The following is a 17,396-nucleotide window of genomic DNA, read 5'->3' on the forward strand; positions in this document are numbered from 1 at the left end:
ACGAACCCTTATTTAAACTCTTTGAAAAATAAAATAAAAAAAATAAAAAAAGAATCAAGGTTGTGTTCACTTCCAGTAATACACTGTGGTTTTTAGTCAGCTGGCACATTGGAGAGTTGGGGCTGAAAGCTGTTTTTTTTCTTAACTGGTTCAGCCTTTCCTATACGTGACCAGCATGGATCCTGAACCTGCAAGATACTGATAAATCTATAGGAGGCAAAGGCATTCATCATCTCATAGAAAGCGCTCATTGTCTAGTAGCATGAGACCATGATGTTTGTACAGTCTTCTAAATTGGTGAAAGCATTAATTACACTGAATAATGGTAACCCTGGTATCTTGGCAGACATCTGAAACCTTGGATAATTATAGCTTCTGCTAAACAAATTTTAGTTCTTTTTGAATTTAGATTTTAGGGGACAAATAATTTTCAGATAACCCAGTGCCTGAGAAATCAGGATGTGAAGAACTGGAGTTTTACCTGTATGAAAATGACTGATAGACAGGAGTAAAACTTTTTCTAACCACTTCTGATGAGATCATGTATTTCTCCTAACTCTGAGGAGATGGGAAGCATTGAAAATCAGTGCACAAGCAAACCAAACAAACTCACAAACCATACTTTTAGCAAAGGAACACAACATAATGGAACATGAAATTAAAAGAAAATAATGAAATCAGTCTTGACAAGGATTGGAAAATCTACGTCAGCAAAAATAAACTTGTTACTTAATAAAGTTAATAATAGATAAAGTCCCCTAAAGATAAATTGTTATCACAGTTGATGACCATTTTATTAAAATGTTAATGGCCTGAGGCAAAAGCAAACTGTTCCCTTAATCTGCCAGAAGAACTGCTTTCTCAGGAATTATGTACGCCAGAACACTTGGGATCTGAGCTAACTGTAATAAGCGTGTTTGAAAATTGGAGCATCCGCAGCTTGTGAATTTCTGACTAAAAGGGAATGGATCTCACATGTCTCAAAATGGCTGTGCCCTTTTCTGCCAAACACAACTTCCACTCGCATTTTTGAATGAAAAATCTGTTGGATGCAATTGCTGCACTCAAAACAGCTGAGGTGTCAGTAACCGAAGAAAGGATTTTTTCTTTGCCTTCTTCCATACTAACTGTGAAAAAGGTATAGCTTAATAAGGGCAATTGCTATAATAGCAACAGAATGAAAATATGTTTTCATCAGCACCTCTAAGCATGGCAAAACTACGAAGCAACCTGGCAAGTATGCTAAGCATTCAGTGAATTGTGATAGATTGCAGTATGATTTGTCTGGGATGATTATACCAACAAAAAAGCCTCCATAAGATTTGATGAAAACTCATCCTATACAGAGAGACTTCTTTCTACAAGCACAGTATCAGCTCAAAAAACAACAGAGCTGACGAACTCTAGTTCACGTCCTGTATTTCCTTGTGACACGTGAAATGCATATCCCTCAAAGCCCTCCGACACCTGAGCAATGGGAAAGAAAAGGTAAAGCCGAAAACATTTGTGATGCTGAATTCTGCATTTCTTCTCGATTTATCTCAATGTCAAAGGTACAAAAAAACCCACATAAAAGCTACGCTATAAATACATGCCTAACACCCAAATCTCCTCTACCAAAGTTTGCATGAAATAAAAGGGAATGAGTAAGACTAAACCAGTTTAGCACAGCAGAGGCTGTTTCCACCTTGGAGGAGGGAGGCACATCCTGATTCCCAAGTGGTACCAGTCTGGGGGATCCAGGAATGGAGGACAGTCTGATGTAGCTCCACCAGTGAAGCTGGCTCGTGTGCACAGTAGGAACTCAGACTCTGCAAGGTCTGGGTCAGGGAGGAATATTACCAAACCTACCTTCCTTCCTTCCTTCCTTCCTTCCTTCCTTCCTTCCTCCCTCCCTTCCTTCCTTCCTTCCTTCCTTCCTTCCTTCCTTCCTTCCTTCCTTCCTTCCTTCCTTCCTTTATCCAAGGTCCATGCCAATTGATGGCATAAGTTTTGCTGTAGGCTTTTGGGGCTGGGGGGGGGGGGAAGTGTGCCAAGAGCAGCCCCCGTTTTGGGCCACAGACAAGAGGGAGTCTGGGAAGAGGCATAAAAGTCTTTGCCCTGACCCCAAAGGCATTGCCTATGGGTGTAGTGTTTATATGCACTCTAAGTCCCCTAGTAAGATAACACAAGGGGTTATACCTTCTTCTTTTCAGCAGCATTTATTCTTATTTTAACCAATCTTCATATGGATAACCTATGTGCAGTTTTTAACACAGGTTCTCCACTTTTACTCAAAGACTTTAACTTTTTAAAGTGAAGCTTCTTCCTGTCCCTTGCCTTTATAAAACAAAAGGCAAAGGTTTCATGGATGTATATCCATCAGTCTTTCAGGGAGACGCTTACTGTATTTTTTGTGGAATTTTCTGTGCCAGTTGAATCAGAGAGGGAACACAGATATTTTTGGTGCAGAGATATAAAATAAGATTTGTAAGACAGTCTTTTTTTCTCTTTACCACACGTATGCACACACTTAGTCTCCTTTAGTGCCTGTTTTCCAGGCCAACTATTAACCTTCCTTTAGAGAAACTGTGATTTTCTGGGCCTAATTTATTTAACCAGCTTGCTACACCTGCAGTTCGTTTAGTCATTTCTTTCCACAACAGATATCAGTCTTCCTCAAAAACTGGGAGATTATTGAATATTAATTGCTACTAACACTCTCATGTTCTTCCATACAGCTTTGGTATAATACAAATGCGAGTAGCATTCTCATCTCTGAGATAACTTTTCTTTGATGTAAAAATTACCACCTAATTAGTGTAGTTAAGAAACCCAATGGGGCAAAAAAGATGGTGTCTGCAAGTATTTCTGCATTGTGAAATGAGTGGTGCACTCAAAACACCTTTTCACCTGCAATGATGGCACTTAATCTACCTGAGGTTTGTGCTGCGCTTGGGAGAGGTGACGTTCAGGATATCTACTCATGGACTAGCCCATGGTACGCTCAACTGTGCCTGACTTGTCCATGCTGCCTCAAGATATTTGGTCCATGCTAAAGCCCTGCACGCTCTCTCCCATCAGGAGAGGCACCAGAGCTGAGTCCGTCTTTGTGCTTGAGAAAGCACCATGCATTTGCGAGAGGCCCACTCTATGCTGAGGTGATAGGATAAACATTTTCTGTGCATCTGCCTTCTTTCATCATTGTTTATCCTGTTTTTTCCCTCAGAGCAGCCCTGAATGTGTGTCGCCTGTTGAAGGTGGCCCCCTTGCAGCAGTGCATGCAAAGTTGGCCTGTGTGTGGGAGGTTGGAGGACAGCAGGTAAGTGGTAGCATCCTGTTGACAGAAACCACCTAAGATGCCACTTTTTCAGACCAATATAGATAGACCTATTGCTTTGAAGCAAGAAACAAAGGCCAGGACACAGAAGTAAGCCAGCACTGCACAAATGTTAACAAATAAGTTCACGTTTCTTGTGGGAGAAAAGCCAGAAAAGAAAGGTAAACCATCTTTCCCTTCTTCTAACCCTGTGACTGATGTGTAATGTTGCAAGAAGTTCAGAAGGGGTACTATTTGGTGCTAAGTGGAGATGAAAAGGAAGCTAAACTACTACACGGTTTTATTAGACTGGAACACTTCTGCATTGTAGTGTCAAGAAATACAGAGCAGCAACACGGCCCCCAGTTTGGTGCTCTTTTGTAGACGCCACATAAAAAGCACACACTGTCAAAAGCAGCATCTGGAAAGGGTGTTGGATGGCAGACTTTCGGGGGGGCCTCCCCAGCGAGCTGGGCAGTGAGGCTGGTGAGCGGTGGGCTTGTCTGCCTGGGGAGCAGGGATGCAGGGAGACGGGTGTGTTTTTCAGGCTGGAGTCAGCAGCCACAAAAGCTCTTGGAGGGGTGGCAGGGACTGCCATCCACGCGTCGGCGCTGGCCCACCAGCTCTCCCAGAAGATGACGGTCTATTGCCTGGGAGCGCCAAGTTGGAGATGACACAGCCAGGTTTCTCGCAGAGCTTGGGAGAAGTGCTGCGCTCGTGCAGCTATACAGCTTTCAAAAGCAGAGCTCTCTTAAGCCCGGCCAGCTCAGGCTCTAGCGAGCGAACATGTGCTGGTCTACGCCCAGCCCAGAGTGTCCAGAAAGGCTTAGTGACGGAAATTAACAGCTGCCATTATAGCATTCTAACTTCCCCATGTAGGCAAGCCCTCAGAAGCCACATTAACCCGAGTTTAGACTGTAATTTGAACTCTCTGGCAAAGGTACTCCCTAACTAAATGCAGAAAATCTCTGTGATGAGCAGTAACAGTGCATATAAAATAAAATAACAGCAGGACTAGGGAATAGCAATGGCACATCTTTCCTTCCAAATTGAATTGTTCACTTCACTGTGAGAAGGAATAATTATCATGTTTATTGTGTTTGGCTCAATTAGGCTGGAATCTTAGGCCAGGAACCTTTCTTTTTACATTTCTGTAAATGTCCATGTATGGCTGTGTCAGCACTGATTTTGCTACCATGAAGGTACCACAGCTGTCTGCCTGAATGGGAACATGCAAACCAGAACTAATTCCTGAAGTGTCTCTTTTCCTAGTTTTAATCAGCTAAATTTACTAGTAAACTGAAAGAAAAGCAAGCCAGCCTCTTGTATTATTTCTATAGAGCATTGCCCTTGAATGCACTAGGGACAGAAGTATGGCCTGAAACTTTCTTTTTGTACGTGGTGCACATTTACTCATGGAACATATCGCAACAAGATGCATTAAGACCACATGCATAGGGAGATTACAAAATGTGCATGACTTTTGTCAAGAGGCATATATGTATAAGACTGACAAATGGCATTATGAGTAGGAGACAGTAAAGCTTGTGAGAGTCCAGCATTTTATACTGGGGAGAGGTGAGCAGAAGATGAGTACATGATGTGGAGAGCACAGGTACATACAGTTTAGTTAGCAGAGAGTCTGCGTGGGACTATGTGTAGTAGTCTCCTACTAACTTTCGTGGCAGGGCACATATGTATAGTTTTTAATAACTATACATTTAAACACTGAAAGAGAGGCGCTCTCAAAGACATGTGTCTTCAAGCTCCACTTGTAGAAATGTGGTCTCACAGCAGGAGAGGACCAGGATCAAATGTGCAAGAGGAGGAGGAACTCGACCACTCCTACAGGTCTAGGAAGTCCCTGACAGAGAGAGTAGGTATATTTGTGTGAGATCACTCAAGAGTCTCTTAACTGTGACTATTTGCTGGATACATCAGTGACTGGGAATGTTGTGAGTATCAGAATGACCCAGCAAATTATCTGTTCCACTTCTGCATTAACCCTTTTTCAGTTGGGAAGGCATCTAATTCCATGGTCACTACCAGTGACTGGCAAGGGTCAACAGAAGAAATTAAATCTACATTTCTAGAAACTGATTTAGGTCAATTTCCTCTGATTCTTTGAAATTACTTTTCTACATGAAGAGATAGAGAAGCATAGAGAACTACAGATTAAAAGTTTGTAAATAATGCTAAGTGAAAAGTGAGGGATAATACATATCTTGAGCACTAGGAAGATTTCTGGGAAAAGGCAGACTCTAACTTAGAGAGAGATCAGAGATCAGATCTTTGGTAGACAAGTCTAACAAAGGGTAGATTAGGGATAAAATGTGAGGTGCCACCTTTCAAAATTTTCATTTAGGATGATATTAGAAAACATTTCTCTATCCAGTCAGAGATTCAGGAGCAAAATCACAGCTGATGTATGAGGGACAGGTTTTGGATGGGAAAAACAGTCTGGAAAGAGAAAGGTTTGTCTGACTTGTGAATGCAATAAGATAGGGCACATGAATAAAAATTTGTTATGCCATTGTCAGAAGTTGAGGTGAACCAGAATACATGACAGAGGAAGAGCGTGTAAAGAAAACCGTCCTGTTTCAAATTCATTAGAGTTGTGGGATAAGGTGATCATGATGTCTGCTCATTAGCTCAATTTGTCTTAATGTCCTAATCTGTGAAAGGGGGAGGTGAGTAGCACAGAGAAGAGCTGTACTAAAAAGAACGTGTTTGGGGGTTTGTTTCCTCACTTCACACTGAAAGCCACAAAATGCTTTATGATACCATAGCACATCACTGAGACTTAAAGTCTAGCCTGAGCCATAGGAAAAGGCCAGTCCAGACCTACTGCAGTGCCCTAGGTGTCTGCAACACACAGGGATGAGTACATAGAACACGTGTAGGTCAACATCTAAGTTCTTACATCTGGGCTGGTTTGCTTAAATAGCACTTTCGAGAAATATACAGTCTCTTGAATCTGCTGTTAAAAAACCAAACCAAAACAAAAAAAAAATCTGTGGTTTAAAAAAAATCCAACAAAATCCCAAACCTCATTTTTCCCCACTGATGTATAGTTTCAATGTCCAACTTCACTTTTGATTGCGCCAGGACCTGGTGGTTTTCCCTGCATCATCACGTGGAATTGCACACTAAACACAACTCGTGCTGCTTTTCACATTCTGAGAGTTGCTGCTTTAAAGAAAACCATGCTGCACGTCTCTGTGCAGGTACGGAGGTACGTGCTAAGCAGGGACCGATTGCCTCAAGAAGCCAGCAGAAGACTTTCCATGGCCAGGAGTGGTGCAGCATCATTTCTGTAGCGCAGAGTTGGGTGAAGTTTAAAGGCAGAGCAGTTTCATACCATCCTCACTGCCGGCATGCAGGGAGTTCTTGGCAGCTCAGATGGTGGGTCATAAATTCTCCTTCACTAGTTTGGGGGCTTGATTATTCTTTTGTGCTCTGCTGGAAACATTACTTATGAGAATTGGGGCATTTTAATTTGGCTGTGCTACCACTTTATTAATATTTGAACATCTCACTGTTTTCTGTCTTGGCACAACGGGATCCACAAAAAGAGGCTAAAAGAGAAAACGCTCCCCTCCCTGGCATTGGATTCCTGCCCTTTTATTTTTAATTACTTTGAATTATTTCTGGAACTTTTTATGCCATTTTGAGAATACAAATTAAGTTTTGACTGTAAGAAAGAACACTATAGAAAGCAAGCAAATGTGGCCTTGCAGGTTCATCCAGAGACTGCATCAAACATGCAAAGGACAGACACTTGCCAATTTATCCATTATATCCTGGCATAACAATGATCCATTAGCCTGAGCAAGGCCTATGTGAACTGTATGCACATTTGGCTAAGCCCACTCAGTTTATTTAGCCTCTGGTGTGCTCTGGATTAAAGCAGACACTCATTAGAGAATAGCATTTCTTCCACAAATGCTGTTTTGCATCATCTGAAAGAAGTGACACAGCTTTTCAAAAGCCTTTGGTATTTAAGGACAAATGCTCCCTTCTTGTAAATGTTCATCCAAGATTCAATAGGTTTTAACCATTAGTGCTTCTAAGAGCAAAAGTTGATCCCGAGGCTAAAAGAATAAGACCAGAATCGCAGAAGATTGTGCACCTTCAGCTGGGATTTACCACTTGACCACAATGTGTTTCTGTTTCCCAGCAGCTCGCTGTAAAAGGCTGGAAGCCCAAAACTCAACCCCCTGACGTTTCTGGAGCATACTTTGAGATCCTCAAATAAAAGGTACCTTGTGCAGTGGGATAATTCTGTCCTGTGGCTTTCCAGGAGGATTTGATCACCAAATCAGGGGTTAGAAGGAAAAGGCACCCCAGAATATTCAGTAATTATCTGAATGTCAAATGTAGGGGATCTGATTCTTAGTGGCACTGCAGCATCTTTACACCGATTATGTAAAGAGCTTTAGAACAGCCATTTTAGGCCCATTTTAGTCCCCTTCAGGCATTCAGACTTCAGATCATTTTCCAGGAGAAGAGGGAACCTACTGTATGTGCCAGGGCAACACAGCATTTATTTTCTTAAAATCACATCGGTGTATTTTTAGCAGATTCACAGGGAGAACTATTACTTATTATTGTAAGGGCATTTAAGTACAACATGTATCTTTCAGTTAACAAAAAAACCATGGGGTTAAACCCTGAATTTAATTAAAATCAGTGCAAGTCTTCACATTTTTTCCCACTAGTTCGTGATCCTTGGCTGGAGAAGATGACATGTTCAGATGGACTTTGCTGCCCTATGCAGCAGTTGAATTAATAATTTTATGATAAATGTGTCAAATTCAGTCCAGATACAATTCTGTTACTGAACTGCCAGTTCTATTGCTATCCAACATGTGTAAAGCTTCACAGATTAACTTAGAAAAGCATGGTGTTGAGAAGATTTCCATTTTCTTTTATATTTTATTCTGAGTTTCAGTCATTTGCCATCAATTGCTTTGTGGCATGTGCAAAACCTACCCACTTTTGGAATTAATACTTTGCAGATTCAGGCATATAAATAATAACACCTAATAAAAGCAGGAATGAATTTAAAACAACTGTTCCCCAGGACATAACTGATTTTATACTTTCCTTGAATCTTTGGAGCACTAAGTCTATAAAGTGTGTGTCATATATTTTACTGTGGGAGGATAAAGGCATAGTAAGAGGTCCTGAAAAGCACGGCTTGCCTATACACAACATTGTCACAGTTCAGGGCTGTGCTTTCTGATAGCAAAGAACAACCAGGTGCAGCCTCTGTCTCCATCCCTGAGGAATTATTAGGCAATAGCATGTGAGACAGTTGAGGTAGCAGGGTCAAGGCCAGGGCTAAGTGACAGAGCTACACACCAATTAGCAAACAGGCTGTATAAAACTCATTGGCTCATAGTATCAGATCTTGAACTATTATTATGGGAAAAGACCTGATGGATCTCATTATGATTTCATATTGATTTGGTGAAAAGTATTAATTCAGTATTCTTGGCTCACATATTAAGATATTTATTGATATAAAGAAGAGAATCTATTGCTATTAAACAGACAGATATAAAAGAGAATATATGTTGACATTAAAAAAGAGTTTTAACAAAAGGAACAATGTCCAGAAGTTAAAAGTTTTCCCATTCCTCCTCCCCCAAAACAAAGGCCCAAATTCATGCGCCCTGAACTCTACCAGGCATAGGGTGACTGTTTTCCATAGGCTTTCAGAAGCGCCAGACTAATAGCAAGCGACAGTACTGGGAAAACAGGCGACATAGTCTGGGTAAATCTGCACAAAGACCATATCTCTTTAACTATAAAGACCCTTTGGGAAGGGTTTTCTTTTTTGTTTTGTTTTGCTTTGCTTTGCTTTATAATACAATTTGAAGAGGTGCAGAGGGGCCTGGAAGAAACAACAGGTAAGGGGGTAAGTGAGCTGGCAGCAGCCTCCCACCACAAACCAGGACAGAACTGGGGGCAGCAAAGGGGATGCCGCTGTCGGCACCTCGGCTGCTCTCAGCTGGTGCCCTAAAGTCTGTGTGTGACCCCATGTGATAAACGAAAACAAGAACCTAGAATTGAATCCAGGAGCAAAGAAGTCAATGCAGAGGACAAAATACCTGCCTATCATCTGAGACATGCCCTGCCTAACTTCAGTCAGTTTGTGGAGAGGAAGGTACTGGCAGAGGGCACCTCTTCCCATCCGACATTTGCATAGGTTTCCAGTGACGTCTGCCTGCCTCTCTCTGTTACTCCCAAGTCAGTGAAAGGGTTCAGTGCCCACAGGTAGGTGGGATGAATTCAGGCCACGATGCTCTCATTGCCAGCAGGGCTAAAAGGCATTTTGAAATGCTGTGCCTGCTGTGGTATATCTAAGATAGCAGAACGGTGAATACATCTCCTGGCTGCCCCTGCTGCTTCCCATCCCTCCACATTCAGAAATGGACGGGAGTCTGGCTGGAGCGGGCTCTGCTACCTAACAGATCTGCATAATTAACAGGTTTGTTTTGTGGACATGCTCTGAGCTGAGAGATCTTTTGCTCCTTCTTCCCCAGGTTACTTCCACCTATCTGCCTAACTTCACCTCTGCCTGCTCCAGATGAAATCAGCCCTCCAGCAACCAAGCCTGGGATCCAGCAAGCTCTAGCAGCAGTCAGTCCCAGCTAAGGAGGATTTGTAGGCTGTGCTATTGTGCTTTATTTCCTCCGCTGTGCACTGAACAGAAAGGAAATCAGACCCCTGTTACCATCAGGAGAGACAACCTATCAGTCTTCTCAACCTGCTTTGTCCCCTCAGAGGGAAGAGGATGGGGCTGCTGAAAGGCAATGTCATCTATTCCTGCCATGTCAGCAACACTTCACAGTATCAGAGGCAGCTGACGGATTGGAAAGGAGAGTCGTAACTTTATTAACCACTTCTCTTGTGTTGAGCTGCTTTAGTAGAAATCTGAATAGCTGGCTCATCCCCTGGGTTTATTGGACGCGGTTTGTTTTGCAAGTGGGAAAACAATTGTGAGTTTCATGCCTCAATGAGCTAACGTGTTTACACAACACTGCTGATGCAGCAGAAACAGGATACAATATGTGTCAAATATTGCTTGGGCTGCAGGCAAAATAACTGTTGAGCTGAAAGGCAGTGCTTTGTGCAGGACTCCTTTTGCCAGAGGCAGCTGTCGGGTACGTGTGAGGGAAAGGAGAGGGGAGCGGGGCTCGGTGTTCAAATCCCTTGTTGCAATGTGGTTCCCAGAATGAGGAGAAGTTTTCCAAGGTTGCTACTGCTCTTCTGCTGGTAGTGAATAATAACTATTCCTATCAATTAATCTGTTTAAAGCGGAACTTGAACGGCACATAGACCTCAGCTTCGCCCTTAGGATCTGACTCAAAGCCTTCTGAAGCCAGTGGGAGCCTTTCCCCTGACTTTGGTGCAATGCTCGTTTCTTATTTTGGATTTTCAGGAGACAGATTTGCACAGCCTAATTTCTGTATCGGGATGTCTGCACAGCAAGGAGAGAGGGAGCTTGGCTTTTTCTGACACACAATAATGCAGAGCACAGAAAGATGGGCATTTCAGATGATTGGTTTAAAAGAGCTATCCTATAATGGCAGCACAATTACAAGCCTGCAGGGAAAATTTCTGGGCTTTTGTATAAAGAGGAGCAAAGAAGAACACAAAAAGATTTTACTGAGTTACAGTGCCAGGGTTTCAGTTACTAGTTCTGTAGGAAAGCCAAGAAGAGGGCTTAACTAAAGATATTTCCAGCACCGAGCCCATATACAAAATGGGTGGATGTGCAAGAGCAGGGCAGGAGGCAGAATGGGAAAGGAAAAGGGGGCGCGATACAGGGACAAACTGCCACAAACAAGCATCACCACAGAAAGCGGCCAGACCAGTGAGGAGCAGAGAGACTTTCTGGACAGAGAAGGGTGGTCTGATGCTCTCCAAATAAATGAAGATTTTAAAAAAGGAAAAGAAAGGGAAAAAGAGAGAGTGAAATCAGCTGCCAAGGAGTGCTGGGGCCAGAAAAAGCAACAAAGCCCTATTTTTAATGTAACTTTTTTTTTTCTGCCAGTAAAAAATCAAATGATAAAATAGGCTAGAGAAAGGAAGCAATTGGGAATGGCTGAAGAGGATTCCCAGCTGTGCTTGCAATCAGTGCAATTCATGACTCACAACATGCTGGCCACATCACTTCCCAGGAGCGACATATTCTCATGAACAAGCAAAACAAGTCGGAGACAATCTTTAAAGGCTTTTTGGATCATTCATGGCTTAGTTGTGAAATCGCCCATGAAGCAGCTCGCTGGCTTTGAGGGTCAGGGTAATTTGAGGATTGGTCAGCTTTCCTTTTTTTTCTGCTTCAGCTGCCACCCCATCCACCAGCCCTTGGCGGCGCGGCTGAGGACATCCTTTCTTTTCCGTCTTCTGACTGAGAGGAAGAGCTGGAAATGAAACTGGTTTGCTGGCTTTGAAGCAGTTCTTGTCCTTCCAGTTTCCCACAAGGACCTTCTGCTACACTGCAAAGAGTGAAAATAAAGCATCTGAAAACAATATTTGTATCTTTATGCAAAACCAAATGGCTCAGAATTGACTGCCTGTATTTAGGTCTTGCTAGTTCTCACCTGGCTGGTACGTAAATCATCTGATTCAAGTGATAACACGGCAGGTCCCTCCAAATCTCAGCTTTAATTCAACTGGGTCAGACTGCTGCTTTTACTGAGTAATATTTTTTAAAATAGAACTGTGCAGTTGCTCTACCGCACAGTAAAATGATTAGCAATATATATAATTATCATGTAGCTACACTGCTAAAATAAAGAAGAAATGTTTAGCACTGCAGTAGCCTTGAGTTTTTCCCATGGTTGGTGTATATTTACTTATTTTCATGGTTGAGTAATTTATTTTTTTTCTCATTTCAGAAGTCTCATCACTGATTAAAGGTTACGCATCCCATTTATAATAGCAGAATAGCAGTATGGATCACACAGTGACTGTTAGGGTCAGAGTCCATCTAAAGGTCCAAGCTTCTGTGAAGGGCTTTTCCTGTTACCAGAGTTTTCTTACCTGGCCATGATGTCTGCCTTGCATTGGAGTTTTCTGTGCAGAGCTGCACCCACGTGCAGCAGATAAGCTCTTTTTCCCAGGGAATGGCAACCTTTTCAAATTGGTCAGTGCTCTGAATCTGAATCCCAAGTCAAAATTTTGAATTTTCCAAGGGAACGAATGCTGTGAAAATAGCAAATAGGAAACATCAAAGCATTTTGCTTCTACTTGATTGAGACACTGAATCTTTTCTTTTGTAAGGTTAAAATATTTTTTTAAATATTAGAACAGAATACGTGCTTGATACATGTACATTCTCAATGAATAAGGAAAGTAACATATACTATGGACTAACACAGAGAGAAAAATAAAATAATCTCTAAAGGAAATATTTTTACATTCCTGGAATAATGTGTTCTATCATAACTGAAAAACAAAAACCCATGAGAATGTAAAAATGTTTTCAACACTTTTCTTTTGGAAATGTAACTGAGTTTTGTATGTTTTTTGTTTTTGTTTTTGTTTTTTAACAACATGCATTCTCTGATGGAAGAGTATGTCCCTGATATCCTTCTAACCAGCTCAGTTATTAGTGCATCTTAGAAGAAAGCAACTTATGAGTCTTAATGGAGGGGGAGAGGACTTATTTTAGAAAAAAAAAAAAAATTCAGCTGTAAAGATATAAAATATACAGGCAAATTACTGTGTTTCAGTAATAGTATAGTAAGCCAGGTGGTAAAAAACCCAAAGTGTTCATTATTTTATGCACCATGGCTGAATCACATGCTGTAAAAATATCAAGCCAATGGGCCAGTTAAGTCCAGGGATCTCTGCTCCAGAATGAATTTGTTGAAATGTGTATAAAAAAGGTGGCAAGGCCTTATATTGCAGTAATTAATAAAACCTCTAGAAACAATGATATAAAGCCATTTTAACTTGCACAGAATCACTGATGTGAACATCTGCCTAACAAGACTTTTTGGGGCCAAGAGGTTTCTGGTAGTCCTCCCCTCTTTTGGGACATTGTCTTTGGGGTTGTCCTGGACTTTGTCTCAGATTTCTAGCAAGTAAAGGCTGAGAGCTGAATTTCAGAGTGAAAACAAGTGTGAGACTTGTGAGGTTTTTTGCTTTTCCTTTAGGGTCTAATTTTGAAGGAGGCAGAGCATTTCAAAGTCACTGGGAAATTCAGAGTTTAGCACATCAGTAAACAGACCATAATCTTCAGCTTTTGATCTAAAATGGAGACCTAAAATTGTGAATCAGGGGAATACAACAGCACTGTTTTGCCCTTGCAAAGGCCAGTTTCACCACAATTAAGTCACATTTTCAGGATGTTGACCTTCTCTTGACAGACCCCTTCCATCCATCCCAGCAAGTAAAAGGCCAGAGCCTGACCACAATAAAAAAAAAAAAAAAAAAAGTTTTTCTGTTGCTGAGAGATTTCATTTAAAAATCCATGAAGTATTGACATATCTATTGCTTTTTCTCTTTGAAATTCTTGCTAGACAAGATTTGACTGATTTTGTTTAGTCCAGCCAGCAGAGGCTCCAGGATTGGCTACCTGAAATAACTCTCACAGCAGCATTTATCTCTGCACAGTCTGGAAATCTAGGGAAACTGTGAATTACAGTATTAAAATGCTAGGCCACGAGAGAAACAAGGAAATAACGTTTCAATTTCCAGCACGAGAAAGGGGATGTCTCAGCCTAGCAATATTTTTGAGCTGGTAAAAAGCTGTTTATGTCACAGTGGTCATACGTTCCTTAAATGTCAAATCACAATCAATAACCTCGCTGAAATTTAACCCTGTTGGGCACGGTGTAGGAGAATTGGATGCTCTCCAGGCTATCGGTTGAAAGGCAAGAAACAGCAAGCAACTGATGAGAAGCTATCAATAAAACCTCAGTATTGTTTTGAGTTCAATTTCAAGTAATTGCTAGACATCTGACATTGAGTCTGACAGACATGAAGAGGGCTAATGTTGCTTCCTGGTAATGAAAAGTAGGTTTCTTGTTCAAAATAGCACAATGGGACCTAATAGTGAAATGGCTTCCCCCTCAAAAACCCAAGTTGCTCTATGAGCATAGGAATCAGTGAAGCCTGTGTTTTTATGGGTTGGTGACCTGTGTCCTTACAGCCCTCTCCCTTTGTCCTTCCCTCTTCGCCCTCTGCTTCTCCAGCAGCTCTAGCTTCTCCCTTGCATCCTCTGTTCACTGCATAAAGCAACATAAGTCCCCTATTTGTTACTCCAGCATTCACCAAAAATTCCAGGTATGGGTGAGTTTTCCTTTTTTTTTTTTTTTCTGTCTTGTCTTCTCTCACTTAATGATAGAAATTATGCACAAAATATGCCGTCTAAATTGTTTTCCAAGTGAATTCTCCATAAATGTGCCAGCTCTCTTCACAAAGTTAGGATTTACTTGACACCCTAAGTTAAAGGTTTAAATGGCACATTTTGCCTCTCCATTGTAGGCTGGTTAGGTGCATATGGGAAATTACAGTAGCAAGATTGAGAAACGGTTACTTGTTAAGCTGTTCTTCAGATAATTATCTGTGATCATGTGGTGGAACCCCCTTTTTATATTATTTAACACGCTCTGCAAAATAATTTGTCATAAGGTTCTTCAGTGATGCATAATTCAGGAAATGAATCCTTAAAAGAAATGTCTTCCCTCATTCTCATACTGTTAGCTAGGAACTTGCCAGAACACAAACTTCTGGCAGAAATACTATTGAGCATATAATAGCACAAAAAATCACTGAAGGAAATTACAGTCTTCAGGAGGCTTTCACCTCCCACACAGAGCTCAGCATCAGTGTTTCAGCTGACTTCTCTTGTACTTTGACCCTATAGCATTTCAGGAGGAGTACTCAGAGGCAGTGGCACTAGCAGGCACGCGAGGTTCAATGTAAGGCTCGATCCTGAGGCTGAATCAGGATTTAGTTTCCAGACTGGCTAAAAGAGCAGCTGAAACTACTGAGGCGATTCCCTTACAACAGTCACATCCTGACCATCAAGTAGATGACATTTTTTACTTTACTTGGCCAAAGCCACATGGAGGCAGGTAATCATATAAAATTAAAGATGTATTTGGAATATTTTTTTTTTCATTTTGCCCTCTTTGGGAGGATTCTTCTTATCTTAGTCCATGGCTTGCCCTCTGCCCCGGCTGTGAGCTAAGCCTAGACTCCTGGGGAGTGCACACGTTGACTATAGCAAGGGGCTGTGATTTATAAAGTGAATTCTGGCATGAAATGGTTCTTTTGCAGGTGAATTTTCCTGCCTTTTACTAAGTATTCCAGCCATTTTTTTAGAAAGCTTCACTATGGAACAGGAAACCAAACCTAACTGGACCTAATCTTGCTCTGATGGGTAGTCCTATCAGCATGGCTGATGCTATGGCTGTCTGATACTGCAGTAATGTGACTTACATCTCCAAATCATCTCTATAACTTTCTGCAGGTCCTTGCACGTGCGTCTCCCGCTCCCAGAATTCCTGGGCTTGTTTCACTTCCTCAACAGTACACAGGCCTTGTTTTCAGCTCTTTGGAAAAAATTTATTCCTTTTATTCCATTTTTCAGCTGCACTTATGAGGCTATTATTATCCTTTGGATTTTTTTGTTTTGTTTCCTCGTTATGTTAAATACATTCTATTGTGTTAAAAGAGACAGGGCAGGGAACACACAAAGGGTGAAAATGCAATCTGTAGCTTCTTTCTGGCAAACCAAGCTTTACTACTCCAATAGCCAAGCACAGTACTTCATCTCTCTGCTGAGGTCTCATATGTGCTGAAGCCAAGCCCAGGCCTAAGAGTGAATAAGTGCAAATCTCAGTGTAAGTATTGCACAAAATTTTCTTTGAGCTCTCAGCCCAGAAGTCCCATCAGATGTGAATTCTTAATGTGGCAGATGATGTTTATTCAGGATATCCTGGTGACCTTGCAACTGAAGCTGCACAACTGCTTCACTGGTGCTGTCATTATATTTCCTTTTCTCCATCCGCTTTGCCTGTTGGCGTTCACCTCTTTTGATGGGGGGCAGTAGGAGATTCTGCCATTACTCTTGAGGGTTTTTTTTTTAATACTTTCATGAGCTTGACATTTGGAGATTCTAGTTCCTATCTTTCTCTTGACATGATCGTGGATAGATGTGAATATTCACCTGTGGAAATCACTGTGCTAAAATTCATGGTTACTATTAAGGTCAACTGACACATCCTGAAATCACACCTGCTTCAGGTTACTTCCTTCATGATCATGCTGTGCTAAAACATATAAAATGGTACAGCCTGAGGCCTTTAAAACTCTTTTTAATAGCAAAGAGTAGCTTGGTCAAGGAAAGATCTATGCTGTGAATATAACTCCAAATGTGACAGAAAAACAGATTTTCTTAGTGAAAGGTTCTCAGTGCCTGTGATATACAGAGGAGAACTGAGTGGGAAAGGAGCTCTCAGTGCCTCCATCATAACGACCCAATTAGCTGCACTCTTGCCTTTGGGTTCAAGTCGCTCTCTGTGCCCTGGGTACACGCTGTACTGCAGCACTACGTAAGATGGGGAGGCTGCATTATGAAGGGAATTAGCTTAACAGGAGAACTGGAGAGGCCTATCCAGCCAGGATGGGACGTAGCATTTTTCAGAGATGGTCAAGATCACCCGTGCTTCTTGGTAACGGCATGTGATACTACCGTGATTGTCTGCCTCCGCTCCGTACCAACACGACCGACCTCAGTGTGTAAAGTCCAACTCCTAGAGGAACTAGTTATGTGAATATTGCTCTCAAGTATTTCTTATAAGGCTAATCTAAGTTGGATCCCTTTGAGTGGTGGAAGCAGAGAGTGAATTTTGCTTTTTAAATAGTTATTCAAAAGAAATCCAAGTCATTTGAACAGCTTGGTTTTCGATGTCAATTGTCTCTATTCCCAATATTCCCAATGTCGGTCATTCCAGGAAGTATTATGATTTTTAAAAATTTTTATTTCCAGATGGAAGTCAGGAGGACAAAAATGAGAACCTAATGGTAAGAAGAACAAACAGCCAGTTTGGAACTCCATTAATGG

At 41.6% G+C, this 17,396-nt stretch overlaps 1 long non-coding RNA gene across 1 annotated transcript; it reads left to right on the forward strand.

Moving 5' to 3' along the window:
• The first annotated feature begins 3,216 nt into the window (after nt 1-3,216).
• On the forward strand, nt 3,217-12,078 carry LOC129203664 (uncharacterized). Its single transcript, XR_008576105.1, has 3 exons — nt 3,217-3,301; nt 7,482-7,559; nt 9,853-12,078. It is a non-coding gene; the product is annotated as an uncharacterized LOC129203664 (long non-coding RNA).
• Nucleotides 12,079-17,396: the final 5,318 nt, after the last annotated feature.

This window comes from Grus americana, chromosome 2, assembly GCF_028858705.1.
Source record: "Grus americana isolate bGruAme1 chromosome 2, bGruAme1.mat, whole genome shotgun sequence".
Lineage (NCBI taxonomy): Eukaryota > Metazoa > Chordata > Aves > Gruiformes > Gruidae > Grus > Grus americana.